The sequence below is a fragment of the Balaenoptera ricei genome, chromosome 21 (genome assembly GCF_028023285.1).
Source record: "Balaenoptera ricei isolate mBalRic1 chromosome 21, mBalRic1.hap2, whole genome shotgun sequence".
NCBI lineage: Eukaryota > Metazoa > Chordata > Mammalia > Artiodactyla > Balaenopteridae > Balaenoptera > Balaenoptera ricei.
The window spans coordinates 2,097,324-2,113,302 of NC_082659.1; the positions used below are offsets into that span (position 1 = coordinate 2,097,324).

The window sequence follows — 15,979 nt, forward strand, 5'->3', positions numbered from 1 at the left end:
TCTCGCATTCTTTATTATTAACGGAACTTCTATATTATTGAGGGGTTGCAACACATCCAGCTAAATGTCAACATTTCTCAGCATCCCATATAACTAGTATGTATGACTGTATATTCTGACCCATCATATAGAAGTGAATGTTGTCGCGAAGGACTTCATGGAAGGCTTTTTAAAGAGGATCTGGCGGGTGTAGAACACCTTTCTAGTTTTTGCTCCCCGGAACTCAGGTGCCACGGCTGAAGCGCCAGCAGTCCAGGACCGTGGAACAGGAAGATACAAGGCACATGCGGCTCAGTTTATTCCTGAATCTAACATGACAGCACTGGACCTCCCATCTCTGGACTAGCTTTGCATGGGAAAGTAACTGTGTGTTGAAGCCACTGCTGCTTTTGGTTCTCTGTTATGTGTAGCCAACCCCAGCAATAAATTACTGAGGGTGCAGGAATCTTGAGAGGATTGCAGACAGTGATCTAAGCATGAGTGCTGTAGACCATATACAACAGAAATTAAGGATCTGACAACGTGGACACGCTCCCGGTCCAGCCTTACGTCCTGCCTTTTATTAGGAACGAGAGCAGTTATTGTATTAAGGAGACAGTGCAATTCCAACAATTACACTGGAGAAAATACTAGTAAGACTAAGCACATCTCAAGGGTGTTCTTGAAATAAGTATACTCTAGTCCCATGTCGACCTGAACTTCATGAGACCTTTTTTCCCTCCCTAAATTATTCCAGGATTTTAAGGGGCAGAGATTATATAGGACAAACTCCAAAATTCAGTAAAAACATGGTGTAAAATATCCAAAACCTTACTTTTAAATTGTTTTAGAAAGAATCACCCTTTTACATGTGATTTATTAATCACAGTTTTACACGTGAGTATTTCATTAACAAATTTTTGCTCAATAAGATTATGTGATTACTATGAACCAAACAAACCGGATGTGCTCCAAATTATTTTTAGTCTTTACTCATATTCAAAACACTCTTTTCCTAAAGTGGATAAAAATACATTTGAAAAAGTAACACTGGAATGAACAGATGTGAAACCTGTCCTAACACACCAGATTTAAATATTTTCCGTTTAATGTTATACACTGCACATTAAAATAAAGACCATAAAAAACAGGGAGCTGAATATACGTTTTAAACACATTTTTAACGACCTGAAGCAATTATAATATTAGCATCGAGACTAGTGAACCATTAAACAGCAAGGTCCTACTGTATAGCACACAGATCTATATTCAATATCCTATGATAAACTGCAATGGAAAAGAATACAAAAGAAGAATGTATATACATGTGTGACTGAATCACTTTGCTGTACAGCAGAAATCAACACAACATTGTAAATCAACTATACTTCAGTTTTTAAAAATTGCAAGAAAAAGACTAGTGAACCATTTTAAAATGTTTTCTAACTAGAAGGTGCTATGTTATACTGATTGAGTTGATAATTTTAATACAAGCACATGTTTATAAAAGTTATAAAAACAAAAATTTAAGAACCTGACTTCATGAGTATGTGGTGGGAAATAACAGAGGGTTTATTTAAACCTTTTGTAGACTTTTTTTGCTCACAGCTTCTCAGTCAAATACCTAACGATTTCTGTAGTCAGGGGTTCCTACTGGCTACAGGACGATGGAGGATGGTGGCCGTGCAAGAGCCCCCCCACCCCCAAAACTGTCAGCTGGAGCTCTCTCTGCTCTCACTTACAACAGCTCAAAATGCAAGAGAACAGTGCCAGAAGCTCGGAGGTATTTGGGACGGATGAGATCTGAGGTACAGGGAAAGAAAAACAAAGTCATGTAGGCTTTTGCAATTGTGATTTTCCATATAATCTTACTTGTGACTCCTTTTTACTGTTGCTAGCTTTAAAAAAATCCTGAAAATATTCTCATAACAAGAGACTGACGGTGGGATAAATGTCCAAACCCAGATGTCAGACGTGGGGTACGAAATCTCTCAAAATGCAGCCTCCTTTCTCCTCCCTGCTCCCACTGCCCGTGGCACGTGCTACAGTCACCCGAGATTTTCACCAGCTTCTGAACATGCCTTTTGCTGTCCCCCTTCCACATGCCCGAGGCTGACTATTCACTCTGCTTGGAATGTCCGTCTCCATTTTACCTCTTGAGATAAGTCTAAACATTCTTTCAGGGCCCAACCTGAATACTTTTTCCTCTATGGCAAGTTAACTGATGGCTGCATCCTCTTCCTTTCTCTCCTCTTAACATCAAGTATGTGGTTCGCGGACCCATATGTTTACATGTTCCTCAGTGTAGCAGAGTATAATCTAGAAGTTGTTTGACTGCGTTTCTGTCCTCGCTACCCCCTCCCCACACACAGACCCGGCCGAGAGGATTTCAAGAACAGGAATGCACCAGTATACTCGGGGCTCTGTGGTGCCCTGGATGGGTGGGATGGGCGCGGGGAGGGAGGTCCAAGAGGGAGGGGATATATGTGCACATGTAGCTGACTCACTTCGTGGTACAGCAGAAACTAACAAAACATTGTAATGCAACTATACCCCACTTAAAAAAAAAAAAAAAGAGCATGGGACAGAAGGTTGTAGCGTGCTAGCTGAGAAAGATGACCTGATCAGGGGAATAGGGAGAAGTAATGAGAAAAGAACCAACCAGCTAGGCAAGTCCATCCCCTGCTTTAGCTATTCTCAAAGGGAACAACGTACAAGCAGTGGGTAAGTGGGCCCCGGAACATTCCACCTCTAAACCCTTCTCCTCATTTCCCCCGACCGCTTCTCACCCGTCACGTACGCCCAGCTTTCTGGCCCCAAAGCCACTCTCTATACCTAAAGCAGGAAACAGAAACCTTGGATAAAAACTTGCCTTTAACTCTCCTTTTCTTGGTAAGAGAACTGACTTGTTCACATACTCAAACCTCAAATAGTACAGACTTAAATCTGGAATACACCTCTTAGTAAGAGGGGCTTTCCTTTATCTCTCTGCTATCTCTTAAAATTTAGAATAAATTATACTCTTCTGAGAGGTTCAGTAGTTTTTTATGAACTTCACTATTTTTTTTTTTTTTAAGAATTGCCCAACTTCATTTTTTTATGTTCTGGATTCGTTTTAAGATTTTTTTTCTTTTTTTTTTTAGCTGCACAGCTTGTGGGATCTCAGTTCCCCGGTCAGGGATTGAACCCGTGCCTCTTGCAGTGGGAGCTCAGAGTCCTAACCACTGGACCACCAGGGAAGTCCCTGAACTTCACTATTTTAAAACATTGTGTTTTTATAAAAGTCATTTGGACTTGTAAGAGAACTTACTTTTATAAAAACTAACACACTCTGTAAATTGATAATTTACTGTATATAAATATAATAAAATGATACAAAGAAAGAGGGTGAATTCCACAACCCTTTCTTTGATGCATCCTCAGAGCCCACAAGAACTGGGCAGATACTAAGTATCCAATGAATATTTCTGAATGAATATGAGCATGAATGATAAGGCATGTCATATTCAGAAACAACTAAGCTTATTTGTTACATACTATCACAGGAAAATTAATTGTACAATATTGAACTTAATGTCTGTTGAAATTTTCTCATAGGAAGGTAGACACAGTAACAGCAAAGAGCACTGACTGTTGCCAGAGTTTATGGGTGCAAATGCTGGTGCCAGCATCCCCAAGCTCTTTGGATCGGGGACGTTCTAATGCTAAGCCACCAAGTGAGCACACGTGTCCCATCCTGCGATATTTCAATCTATCATTGGGCAGACCACTCACCTAAAAAGAGAAGACTTCGTAATACATCCTGAGGACATAGTTAAGTTCTCCATTGGTTGGCTGGCTACTCCTCTGATGACTTCCATTTATATGTATATATTCCTGAATTAGTTTTCTTTTCATTAACCTATTGAAATTGTCACTATAACCCAAGAAAGTCGAAATGACATTTCTTATTAGAGACTGGATTTATGAATGTTCTCTATCTTTTTTTGAAACTATAAAGCTATTAGTTCAACTGCCAACTGATTTAGAGATCCAATCCATACTGATATAATATTTTAAATTCATTTGTTTAATAGTGTATGTTTTGCATTTTGTTTCTACAGATGTGAAAACAAGAAATATTTTTGTACTTCTCTTTAGAAAGAGAAGAATAAGGTTTACTTAAATACCTCTCAATAATTCCATAGTAGTTTTCGCATCATTAAATGCCAAAACTGGCATCATTTTGATTAATAGTCGAATGCTTAAATGCCAAAAAAGGCATTGATATATATAACCACTGAATTTAGTAGTCAAAAGTGCTACCAATACCCATTGCACATATTAATTCGTATACCTGAATCAACACAGCACCACACATTTAGAATTATAACTTCCTAAATCATTATATCCACATTATTGCCATTATATCCACATTATATCCACATTACTGCCATGGATTGTTTTCATAATACAGATAAAGGCCAAATGGACTGCAATATAGCAGAGCCTGATTTTGACATTTTTAATACTGTTTTTTCAGCATGCTGAATAAATGTCCAAGTCCATTAGAAGAAAATAAAATTATTAGAAACACAATTAAACTTTTAAGTTTTAAAAATCCAGCTGACATTAAAGTATCTATTTATTTATCTTACCAAAGAAGGCAACAACCCTAGGGCACTGTTCACAACTACACTGTTAATTAGCATTCACATTTGACTTTAGAAAGTGGAAAAGAAATCTCTATGAATTAGTGCAGTATGCAATTTGCACTGTCCTGTTCAACAGTTTTAGGAGAATTCTTGATATCAACATTGGTTCTGAACTATATTTCTGTGGTTCTTCATACAACAAAACACTGAAAAAAAGTGAACTAAAAAAATAAATTGGAGAATTCCTGAATAGTTCAGTGAGTTGCTGAGTGCCCTTTGAACTCCTACTGTGTGCCATGCGGAAAGGAAAACAACAAATAGAAGACATAATCCTTAATGTCCAGGAAGCTCTCGATTTAATCAAGGAGAATAAAATAACCATGGAGCAACCTACTAACATACTTATACATATGTAGGCATATTTATATGTAGCCTGGATTAATTTATAAATTTATCTATCTATAAACTATTTATTATACACATATTTATTTACAAACTATAAAGATTGTATAAATATCAACAAAGATATAATTAGATATATGTATGTATTAATTTACCTGCCTATTTATAAGCTATCTATCTATATAGGCGTATATATACAATATATTTCTAAACTATCACTAGTTTATATTCGTGTGTGCACCCACAAATATGTAAATGGTAAGTTCTATAATGTACTACTGAAAGATGGGCCATGTGGAGCCTACTATTGACAGAAAGGGACTAAGCATGAATCTGAGATCAGCTAGCTTTGCTCAAGGACAGTGTTTCACAGCCACTGAGGATGCAAAAGACAAGGACAGACTACTCAGGAAAGACTCATTCCCACTAAAACCGCTTCACTTTATCACACCGTCCTCAGACAGCCCCATAGCATTTTTTATAACCTTAAGTCACCTTCTTTCTTTACTGTTTATTAACAGTCACAGTGTTAGTGAAACTGAGCAGAGCCCCGCGGTGGGCACCCCCAGGGTTTGTCTGTAGAAAAGCTCAAGTCTCCCAGGCCTCCCTGAGTCACAAAAGAGCGGGCTCAAGCAGTTAAGGAGTAGGCCAATAGAGTCCCAGAATCTTTCAGTGTCTGATGCACACTCCTGAGTTGTTTTACAGATACTCGAACTGCCACCAGAGGGGAAAACCTCACTGCAGGATGACCAGACTGTGACCATGACCATGACATAAGCTGTTCCATCTTCAGTAGTTCGGAATCTACGGCCAGCACAGTTCCAAGAACTGGCCTCAAGAGAATGGGATTAACACTACTGCCCATAATAATCTGTATCTTTGTGGGCATCAATATAATTGTAGCTTGCTCTGCCCGCATATGTAGGTGGGCAACTAAAACTGTCAGCAAAGAGATGCTACAGACCAGGTCGACATTTTCCACTCTAAGAATACGGTGCCATATGTCAGTGTGAAGAACTTACAGAAGACAGACCTTTGCCCCATAATTCCATAGAAACAGAATGATGTCTAACAGTGGGGATTTGTAAGCAGCTCTTTTGCCTCTTTCCCGCTTGCCTATATCTGTTCCTCTTAAACCTTAATTATAAAAATGAGATCACCAGATAACATTTAACCTGAATCTTGACTTACGATCTACTAAATGCACACAATACGTGGCTTAACCTGTTGATGTTTTCCCCTAGATTAAAAGAAGTAGGAATGAAGAATTAAGTAGTTAAAGAATGACTAGCCCTCTACATCCAGCTCTTCCCTTTAGCAATTCTGAAGGCAGACCACACAGGCAAGATAACATCTGAACAAAGATCTTGAGGAGGCAACCAGTCTGCATCCAATGGAAAATGACACAGAACCTAACCTCCCGCCTGCATGATTCACTGAGATTCTTTCTCCTTTTTCCTCTTATAAACTGTCATGGCTGAGCAGGATCTTGAGAGCTGATTTTGGGACACATGTCCACCTTCTGCCCAGGTAGCCAGCTTCCTGATTAAAGCAACCTTTCCTTTTCCAACCAATGCTTATCTCTGAAGTACTGGCTTTCAAGCGGCGAGCAGCTGAACCTGAATTTGGTAACATTAGCAATATTATTTCTTATCCCTCCCCTCCAGAATGTAAACTTCTAAGGGCAGAGACGTGGACATCTTAAAACTGTATACACACTGAGCAGAGAAGCTGGCACACAGTTGATGATTAATATTTGCCAAGTGAATACATACATGAAGTTAAGGCTAATTCTTACTTATATGATGGTAAAGGCAGGTGGTGCCTGGAGAGAAGATGACTTCATGTATCAGATAATAATGATATTAATGATTATACCAAGATAAGTATTTTGAAAATGTAAATATACTTTCTCAAGCCCAGACACAATCCTTAGATCGTGGTGGCATTCTCTTGCCCGGGAGGACCCAGGTGTTACCGAAGAATTGGAAAAGGAAGAAGGAATATTCCACTGTTGAGGCTGGTGTGCATAGTCTCTACCCCACGCTCCCCATCAGTTATTATATGAAGAGCCTGAACTAAAGCATCTAGCTTACAGGTCTACTCTGTAATTGCTGAAGGATATTCAAGGCATAGAAAAGCTGACCCTTTTCTAGCCCAAGGGATTTAGGAAATGATGAGGAGGGAGAGGGAGAGGGAGGGGGAGGGGGAGAGGGAGGGGGAGGGGGAGAGAGGGAGGGGGAGGGGAGGGGGAGGGGAGGGGGAGGGGAGGGGAAGGGGGAGAGGGAACACCATGAGACCAGACACAAAAGACGGTGAAAGACGTTAGTTGGAAAATCCTAGAAGGGGAAGATGGATAACCCTCCTGGCTACCCCACACTTTCTTGGAACTGCAGGCTCTCTTCCACCACCATCAAAAGGGAGGTGACCCAACATGGTTGGGCAAAGGAAGGCCTGGGCCTTATTAAACTCCTTGAGCTGTATCTTTCCTGAGGCTCCACCTTCCATCCCAAAGTGGCTTTAATGGGAAACAAAAGTAACTGAAACGGCCGGCTCTGGACTCGTGAGGGTGTAGAGCAGACCCGCCCCTGAGGCTGCCACCCAACCATACAGGTATTGGTCCTTGTTGAGCTCTGAACCCTCACAGGGGAACGACTGAGGCTGAGTCAGGGGAGGGTTCTATCTGATAAAATGGTCCCTGACTTCAACTGCAAACCAGCAGGTTAGGCATCACGCCAGTGCACAGGAACATAAACCCCAGAGACAAGAGGAAGTAGAGGTGTTACAGCCAAAGACCTGGACTTGTCATTACTGTGCGAGGCTGTGTAAGACTGTGGTCACAATCACACAGCTAGCGGCGGAGCTGGGGAAACAAAGCTGGAATTCAAGCCTGGGCAGTCTGACCCCGAGCCCTGCCATTTTTATCTATACTTCCTCTTTTAAGAAACCTAGAACTCTTTCTCTTCACTTCCTGTTTTGTGCATTAACTTCCTACTCAACTTGATATACATTGCGGCAATCTAACTAATCATATTATGGGGAGAAGATGAATAGTAAAAAGGGGAAAAAGGTAAGGGTTTCGGGGAGATACTGAGCTGGGTTTGAAGCTGTGTTCTACCTGTGGCTGGTTTCTACCTATGGTAGAATACCGCATTCTACCTGTGCGCCCTTGGCCAAATATAACTTTAGGTTCATTATCTATGAACACATATATTAACAGTACCTATTGCATAGGGTTACGGTAAGAGCACAATGAGATAACGTGTGTAGCAGTGCACACAGGAGGAGCTAAGAAATGTTAGCTGTTGCTGCTGAGGAAGAAAGAAGTTGAATATCTTTTGGCGACACAGACACTGAAGAGAAGGTTCCAGTTCAAGTCTCCCCAATCACAGCTAAACCCAGTTCTTTGTTATTTCTAACCACTGGGTTTCCTCTTCCAATCTGCTTCCCCCCAAAATTTGCCATCAATCTCTTTATCATATCCCTAAATCGCTTCCAACTTACAACCAGAACAAGTGACATTTTGTCTGCAACTCTTCCCCATACCACTGACTGGACATGATCTCTTCCTCATTTAAGTGACTGTGGTACACGATCAATAACACTTCCAGGGCATTCGTCATTTCATCCTTGGTAGCTATTTATGAATGGCACCTTAGAGGTGCTTGCGTAAAGAAGTACTTTCCTTACTAGATAGTCAGCAGATGAAGGCGGGAACCATACACCCACTTAAGCATTCCCTGTGAACGCAAAGCATATAGCCCTGCATGTAGCCGACTATCAAGACTGTCAGATCACTTACTGCATGTGCTGGTGCCACCGTGTCCTCATATTCTTCCTTACACACCTAGTAAGTGAGCTTTTTTTAACTGACACAAGTTGGAGCAGGAAATATAAGGGTCAAAAGAAATTCTTCATCTTTGACTTTTTATAGGATTTTGTAAATGAGAAGCTTTGACCTTTTCCCTGAGAAGCACGGTATTAAGATCTGAGAATGGAGAACTAGAAAGCCTGGATTATACAACCATTCCTGCTACTAACTAGCTTTGTGACCTTGGACTAGTCACCTAACCTAGACTGAGCTGATTGCCTCTAAGGTGCCTCTTATCTCCACTACACATCCAAAGGTCCTTTTAATTCTCTAAGATACATAGAGCCTTTCCGTTTTAAACAGCACTAATCTTAGCAGAGAGCCATCTTACTGGCTGTTACTGGCTTGGCCTTTAAGGTGCAGAGCCCCCCTGGGACATAGGATAGCACACCAGAAGTGACAGTCCACAGCTTAGTCCAATGAAAAATACAGTTTTCATTATGGGTTGGCCACTTTCACAGTACTAACCTTCACGAGACAGCAAAGTACAAGAAGTAGATCTCCCTTGCAAATACACACACACCTTGGCTTGCAGATTTTCTAATCCATAGTGACAGTACTGAGTTTAACTATAAATACATTGTGAACATTTGCAGCCCTGAAGCAATAGGAAACAATTTAATAAGAATATCTTGCAAGCTCCCAGCCTGTAGTCATAAAGCAAGACAGCCATTCTGAAACTTTCCCTTGCTGCCATATTAGTTTATCCTAAATTTATTTCTACCACTGACTAGATATCCCATTTTCATCTCTTACTTCATGACAACCCTTCCTTCAAGGTCTTTTAAATAAAAATGCTAATATCTACAAAATGCTTCCAACTAGTGTACTTAGTTTACCTGAAGAATAACATACCTTTATCTCACAAAGGTGGCAATCTCATCTTCTTTGATACAGTTAAGATCAAACCCACTCCTTGTAATCATTCCCTACTGTGATGTGCCCCATGGCCAATCTAACCAGCACTGACCCCTTACTTTCTTCTCCAAGGCAGAAGAAATTATTGTATTTCTTTATTATATTGAACCCCTCTATTTTTTCTCATAAGCTCATGCTTTTTGTAAAGATTATATTTGCAATGTCATCTTTTCCTTCCTTCTTGTTTTGAATTACAGCATGTTTATTCCCTCTGTAGATCTCTCCATACTTCACTCTGTGCTTAAGAGAAATAAAAAATCTATTCCTAGCCTTCAGACTCTCTGGGTTTGGACACTTGCCTAATTCTATAGCATCATCTCATTGTATTACCTGTTTACCCCCCTTCAACTCTCACTCTGGTCACACCAAACCGTCCTGGTGGCACAAATACCCCAAAGTGATGTACTGGGTAGAAAGTTATAAGGTTCCTAGGAGAGAAGAAAAGATGTCTGTAACCATGTAAAATCATACATTTGGGTGAGAATATCTAGGACCAGCTCTGTTTACAGTGACACGTCACCAGTCATTGCCAATACCTCATGTCAACAGACTGCTTTGCTTCGCCTCCTCTCTCTCTAACTAAGGATATCACTTCATTAATTGGCCCTTGGACTGGGAGACAGTTTACTCTCTTGGTATAGGGCATCCCACCAAGTTACAGGGAGAAGAGGCATGCTTGCCAACACAACTCGCCAGACAATACAAAATGAATTCTTTATTGTCATCAACTTCTCATTTGCCGATTGGGATGTTTTAGGAGGACTGTGTCTTCAGTGAGTGTTCTGTTTCTTTATTATTTATTTGCATTTTAAAACATTTCAGGTTCACTCATGTCTGGATAACATCAGTTGACGTAGCAGATAAAGCAGAAATGAAAAGCCTGCCTTGTTAGTGAACCTGTACTGACCATCTGCATCCCTGTTACTTTTGTACAACACAGAAAAGTGGCTCATATTTACTGAGTACCCAGTATTATTCCAAGTGCATTACCCAGTATTATTCAAAACAACCCTCAATGAGGGAGTGGGGGAAATATTACCCTCATTTTACAATGAGAGTAAAGCCAGGCGCAGAAAAATACAGCAGGTTTCCCGAAGAGATAGAGATTTGCCCTTCTGCGTAAATTCCTTTTTTTTTGTACTTTTTGTCTGCTGCTTCCATAGTCCACATTTGCAAAATGAAATCTTATGCTACCTATCGTATCTGACCCAAACGGAGAGAATGTGAAGATTATTCAAGCAAATGGCTGTCAACTGTCTTCTGTGGCTTGACAGGACTCTGAATATAGCATTAGCCTTTTTTCCATCAACCTTTTGTTTATTATTTGTACTAATCCAAAGTGACAAAAAAGGATGGGGTCTCCTATCATTTTTAACCTCCTAGAATATAAACCCAATATTCATTTCTTAAAAAATCACTTTTGATTTAATCATTCTGAATTATGTGTCTCTTTGGAGTGTTCAAGAAATGAGATTAGGCCCAAGATAAAGTCACTCGTGCTCAGCTCCACGTCAGCAAAACGTAACTAAGTTTCTAAGCTCCGCCCTCCCAGAAGAGGAAGGCCTGGGACAGCCAATCAGCACTCGCCACCTGGCCTGCTCCCAGAATTCCCTCTGCTCCATCTAAGGGAAGTGATCCTACTTGGACTAACCAGCACACGCCCGGGATAACTTCCTTGCTTCCACTTGCTTTGCTCTATAAAACCCTCTCGAGTTACACAGCCCTTCGGAGCTCCTTTCTATCTGCCAGATTGGATGCCCAAGGCATGAATTACTGAGTGAGGCCAACAAGACCTTTCAAATTTACTCAGTTGAAATTTGTTCTTTAACAGGAAGAACACAACCATGTAATTAAATCTATTTAATCCATCTGTAGATTCAACAGGAGTGTCATTAAAAAAATTAAAGGTCTATATTTATAGCTATTTTTTTTAACCTCACTGAGATATTTTTGAATAATAAGGCTGGTGTATCTGCGATGAGTCTCTTAGCTCAGGTGAGCTTGGACCAAATCCCAGTGCCTCCTGAGTACGCAGCCAAAACATACTCGCTGATGAATGATCTAAGAGTATCTTGTTTATTTTGTATTAATCACTATGAACACAGTGCCTCTGGTGAAGTGGTTTCAAAAACAAAAACTCGTCGATATCCTAAGTTTTTGGTTCACGTTGTAACAGTAAACATGTATATTTTATACAGTTTATTTTGGTAGAGAATTTATTTTAATAATTTCCTAGGTGAATATATAGACTCTTTTTAGAAGACAAATGGATCACTTAACATTTTAAACTTTTGTTACTACACTTTTGCGTAAATTTATATGTTTTGAAGAACTGGAGTATCTGGGGATTTATGAGAGGGCATATATAACTAGAAAATGTGCACTTTCTACTCTCGTGTGATGATAAAGGATTTTAATTTTAAATATTGTGAAATTATATAAATATTTTCTAATCGTAATACTTGTGTTATTTAGAATATCAGAAAATATGGATGGAAAAGTTTAAAAATATGTACGATTTACAACATGACTATATTTTCAGCTTCTAGTAACAGTAAAGATATAAAAAGTGTATATTCATCACGTGCATTAAAAATGTGTCCTAATGGTAGTCTAGTGTGTTCACATACTTTTACCTCATTAGTATGTCATAGCAGGGGTAGTTTAAAGAGATAATGGAGGGGAAAAAAACCCCAAAACCCCAGTATTTTCTTTCACGTTCAGTCTGACCTAGACTACATTATGTTCAAATACAAAAGCGAACTAGAAATAACATTAGCAAAATTCAGTAGCATTTAAAAATGACACAATCTCGTTACAGCATTATAATTTAAGGAATGTAACTAATTCTCCCCTCGAGACCCAGGTCAGAACAGGAGTGGTTCTGCGTTTTATCTGTGCTTCGCGTCCTCCCCTGAACTCTGTCCTTGATTCTCCTCCAAATCTGGGATACCAGTTACTCTCCACAAAGCACCATCCGTAGCTTCATTTATCAAACACGTTAGTATTCCATCTTCAGCTGTTCTTATTCTATGGTTATTTTTCTGGTGACCATAATCTTCACGGCTCCTCCTTTAAAGAACCATTAATCCATTCCATCATTCACATAAACTTATTAAGCACGTCTTCTGTGCCAACCCTACTTTTTGCTAATCCTTTCCCTTAATACTACTTACATGTATTATTTATACATCAAATTCAGCCCCCTTTTCTTTCTCTCATTTTTAAAAATTTTCCTGCGTATGACTCTCTCTCCAACTCAATTGCAAATTTCTTTTAAACAGGAACTCAAAAGAAAGAATAAACTTCTTTTCCATCTCCCATTTTGTGTAAACTAATAGCAGTTAAAGAGTATTTACAAACTGCCCTTTCATTGACATAATTAATTTCAATGGAAAAGCATGTTTGTGCCACGGAGATCAAGTGTTACCTCTGACTGAGAAGCAAATTTGCCCTTTTCTTCTGAGGGATTATGCACTTACTATTACACACTGAATTCATGAATGACCATGGGTATCCTTTTCAGCTTATTAAAATTGATCATGTTCATTTGTAATTGTTAGGAATACCCTTAAAATAGCAAGATAGCCTTGATTTCAATATGTGTTTAGATTTAATTATAAGAAATAAAGGTGAAATTATGTGAGCACGCATGCTGAGCTTGAAGATCCTTGAAGATTGCCATGGAGAAATCAGCACATTAAAGAAGAGAAGAAATGAGTAGCACTTTTTCCATTTCAACTTAATTCTACTGCCTTTCTAATGAAAATCACCTAAACACAAAGTACCGTGCTAATTATCTAATCACAGCAGGAAAATAATAAATGGAAACTGTACAACTCTATTTAGAACTGTGCTCAGAACTTACACTTGACTCTTCCCTAAGGTATGTGAACCAATAGTGCGGTTCTAAGCCATTATATCCTAACAAAACTCTAAATATTGATTTCTTTTTCCTCCTACCATTTTAAGATGTCTAAAATTTGTTTTTTTTGACTAGCAAAAATTTTGGATTCCATGCTCTCCCTCCTTTTGCAAGTTTAATTAAAGACTGGTTATGTATCATTGTAAGATGTTAAAGTCAATGAAAAGAAACGTAATGTTCAACTAATAAACAAAAAATTCACCATTTCTTGATGCACATGAATTTTAGGAAGATTGCTAAAGTTACAATTGCTTGATGACAGTATTTTAGAAAAATTTTATTTATCCAGCAGTGCTTAAACTCTGAAGGAAAGACATTATTTAGAGAAAAGCACAAAGAAATGGCTGATTCTCAAAATAAGGTGTACTCCCGCTGAGTCTTATTTCTTTAGCCATCAACAATAAATGATTCTGCCTTTAAAAACTTAGGCAATTATTTCTTTTCCTTTCTTTTCTTCTCTAGCAATATCCCTCGCAGCCATAGTCAGAATATAGAACTGTGCATGACAATTTGTGTAAAGATAAATCTATTTTATGTTTCTTTCTCTCTTTTTTCTAGCAATGAGAACGTCCCTTGCAAACAGGAAGTAATATATGGACTAAATTGGTCTAGGGATGCTAATATTTGCTCTAATATTTTCAAATGAGTTCAAGATTTTAGGCCTCAGTGAACCAATCCCAAAAATGTATAAAAAGCAAATGCTATGATCTTATAGTTGCAACTAGAAATATTTAAATAATGGTTATTAGAAGAAGCAAAAGATTAGAAATGGGTAAACCAATTTTTCTCACATATTAATATATCTTCTCCTTACTTACATACACAAAATTTGAAAAAATCATTAAACTATAGGACAGTGAAAAAAAGTTGAAAAACAAATACTTTGAACATACAAAATAAAAATGATACGCACTAGGAGCCAGTAAGTGCTACACAACTAACATCAGTTATTTTAAGGATATGATTGGTTGGCTGGTTTATCAGGGGACTGCCGTAGATTACCTTGATTTCAGCTGGGGTTTTGACAGGTCATCTAAGCCTATTCTTGTGGAGAACATGTGAAGCTGGGAATGAGGTAACTTACTGTTTACTAAGCAATTAAACTCAAATTGTGATTAGTGGATTGTCATCATCTTATATGGATATTTCCAAAGATATAACATAAGCCTAGGCCAACACTTTAAATCAATGACTTAGCAAAAGGCACAGAAAATTTGTTTTACAACTATGAAGATCACATTAAAAAAAAAATCAAGATTTAAAATTCTTTCCCTAGTTCACTACACCAAAGCTAACAAAATGGAATTTGAATGGAATAATTACTAAGTTCTAAATTTAGGGTTAAAAAATCAATTAAACAAATAGAGGCAAAAGATTCCTGAGACTGCAGTGATTCTTGCGAAAAAAGATCTGAATGCATTTTAACAAACTGTAATATAAAACAGTGATACAAAACTGCTTTAAGGTGAATATAAAAAATAAGCATCAACAAAAGCTAAACGTAGCTTTAGTTGGAATAAACAGAAATGCAGTTTTAAGTCGACTGTTCATATTTTGCACTAGTCAGACCAGCTTTATGGCACTGTTTCCTGTTCACATATTCATTTCGTGCTCATTTACTATGATAAGCATATCTTTCATATGCAATGTGAAAGGCCATTAAAAAAACATCCACCTGAATCATTTTAAGGAAACTGACAGCTGAAGACTTCCAGGAGGAAGGCAATTAAAATGCTGAGGATTCTAAAAACCATGTCACATAAATAGTTAATGAAAACTGAGATATTTTCACTGACAAAGAAAATAGCCATTAAGAAAAAAACTTTTGCATTTGGAGGGCTACCATAAAAATGTGGTTTGTGTTGTCTCATAAGGAAGAACCAAAGCTAACAGCTAATAATCATTGAAAGGCAAATACGAGACGAAAAGAATGAAGAATTTTCTAATAATTTGAGGTGTTCGGCAATAGAAGAGGCACCCTTATAAACGTCCGTATTTCCCAGTGCCATATTTCACAGTAAAGCAGGCTCTTAGGGATGGTGTAGGGTATTCTTACCTAGGTAAAGTAAACCAGGTAGGAGTCCAGAACTGCCTTTGCAATTATGAATCTAGGACACGGCCTTCAAGAAAGGTACACGATTGGTAAGACATTGCATAGATATCTTGGCACATTTTAAAAGATGTATCCTGTTTATCCTGGGAACAATCAGTTTTACCTTCTTCCATTTACAGATTTACCCCCAACTCTCC

General features: G+C 38.5%; 1 protein-coding gene across 12 annotated transcripts in view; it reads right to left on the minus strand.

Annotated features, from left to right (window-relative positions):
* TENM3 (teneurin transmembrane protein 3) overlaps positions 1 to 15,979 on the minus strand; it is a 2,524,603-nt gene that overhangs the window by 1,904,412 nt on the left and 604,212 nt on the right. The gene's annotated exons all lie outside the window — the stretch shown is intronic.